At 52.8% G+C, this 1,946-nt stretch overlaps 1 protein-coding gene across 1 annotated transcript in view; it reads left to right on the top strand.

Moving 5' to 3' along the window:
* The first annotated feature begins 1,338 nt into the window (after window positions 1-1,338).
* DUSP27 (dual specificity phosphatase 27 (putative)) overlaps window positions 1,339-1,946 on the top strand; it is a 10,642-nt gene continuing 10,034 nt past the window's right edge. The window contains exon 1 of the mRNA XM_010082737.1: window positions 1,339-1,450. The gene's annotated coding sequence lies outside the window, so the exon portion shown is untranslated. The remainder of the gene's footprint in view (window positions 1,451-1,946) is intronic.

Genomic DNA, 1,946 nt, shown 5'->3' with positions numbered 1-1,946 from the left:
TGGGTGACCTGTTCTGGTGTCTCATTGCCCTAATTGTAAAGAATTTCATCCTTTAATCTAAATCTACCCTCTTAGTTTAAAATCACTGCCCCTTGTTCTGTCACTACAGGCCCTGGTAAAAAGTCTCTCTCCGTATTTCTTGTAAGCCCCCTTTGTATACTGAAAGGCCACAATGAAACCTTCTCTTCTCCAGGCTGAACAACACCAACTCTCAGCCTTTCTCCGTAGTAGAGGTGTTCTAGCTCTCTGGTCATTTTGGTGGCCCTCCTCTGGACCTGGTCCCAACAGGTCTACCTCTTGTGCTGGGAGCCCCAGAACTGGATGCAGTACTCCAGGTGTGGTCTCATGAGAGCAGAGTAGACGGGGAGAATCACCTCCTTCGACCTGCTGGTCACCCTTCTTCTGATGCAGCCCAGGATGCAATTGGCTTTCTGGGCTGCAAGTGCCCACTGCCAGGTCATGTCCAATCTTTCATCTGCTAGTATCCCCAAGTCCTCCTCCACAGCGCTGCTCTCAATCCCTTTGTTCTATAGTCTGTACTGATATTGGGGATTGCTCTGACCCAGGTGCAGGACCTTGCACTTGGCCATGTTGAACTTCATGAGGTTTGCATGGGCCTACCTTTCAAGCCTGTCAAGATCCCTCTGGATGGCATCCCTTCCCTCCAGCAAATCAACTGCACCACTCAGCTTGGTGTCATCCACAAACTTGCTGAGGACGCACTCGGTCACAGTGTCTATGTCATTAATGAAGACATTGAACAGTACTGGTCCCAATATGGACCCATGAGGGACACCACTTGTTACTGATCTGAATTTAGACACTGAGCCATTGACTATAACTGGACATAACCATCCCGTCAATTCCTTATCCATCAAGTAGTCCACCAATCAAATCCATATCTCTCCAATTTAGAGGTAAGAATCTTGGGGGGAGGGCTGTATCAAAGACTTTACAGAAGTCTAGGTAGTTGATAGGTAGCTTGCTTCTAGTAAGCTTGGAGTGGTTCATCCCACATGGCGTTTCCCGAGGACATCAGAGCTCATACCAGTAGGCGGGTTGCGCCTGGTGGGGTCCCAGCTGCCTGAAGTCTCCCTGCAGGCAGAGGTCCAGCCTCACTGGCTCTGGGTTCTTGTCTGGGCTCCTCCTACAACTGCGAAATGTTGGAGGATCCAGCCCACAGCGGGGAAGGAGTTAAGTGCTTGACCAGCTGCCGTCTATGAGGCACTGAATTCTTTCCCTGTGCAGTCCAGCAGCCAGCGTCAGGACAACGCTAAATTTAGAAAGCTGATAAAGGTTTGGTGCCGACAGTTGTCCTGCCCCTTGACGTAGAAGCCTCAGAGAGAGCGAGAGGGGGCAGCTGATTTCTCTCCCCCCAGTACTTCTCCCTTCCAGGTTTCCTGCCCTTTTCACTGGAGTCCTTTGCCGCGGAGGCATCCCAGCACAGGGGGTAAGTGCCCTTTCCCTGCTCCCCTGCCTCCCTGCTCACTGCCTCATGAGTGGCAGCCACTCATCAGCCCTGTTGGTGGCACATGGCTGCAGTTCTCTGGCTTGGGCCCGGCTGCTGGGGCCCTTCAGAGCCGCCAGCAATTGTCATGGCACAGCGAGGCGGGAGTCGCTCTGTCCAGACCCGGGGAAGGGGCAGCTGCCGTGTTTTCATGCTCCTAACTGAGCTATGGGGCTCATGCCCAGGGTGGGCAAGGCACATTCCCCACAAAGGATTACAAGGACAAAGTCACAAGCTTTAAAGCGCTTTTGGCCTTCAGCTTTAGGAGTGTTTCATTTTGGGAAAGCAAAGTCTCATGTTTCTTGCCCCTGAAGCTCCTTCCAGTCCAGCTCTGGCTGTGCAGAGCTCCTTCCAGCCACCCTGCATGGGCTGAACAGGCCAGGGGGAGGATAGAGTTTCTGCCCCGCCACCCCTTCCTTCCTGCATGCTTACTCACAGG

Source organism: Pterocles gutturalis, unplaced genomic scaffold (assembly GCF_000699245.1).
Source record: "Pterocles gutturalis isolate BGI_N339 unplaced genomic scaffold, ASM69924v1 scaffold1680, whole genome shotgun sequence".
In the NCBI taxonomy this organism is placed as follows: domain Eukaryota; kingdom Metazoa; phylum Chordata; class Aves; order Pterocliformes; family Pteroclidae; genus Pterocles; species Pterocles gutturalis.
Note: the sequence above shows the minus strand (reverse complement) of the source record. Positions and strands in the feature narration are given on the sequence as shown.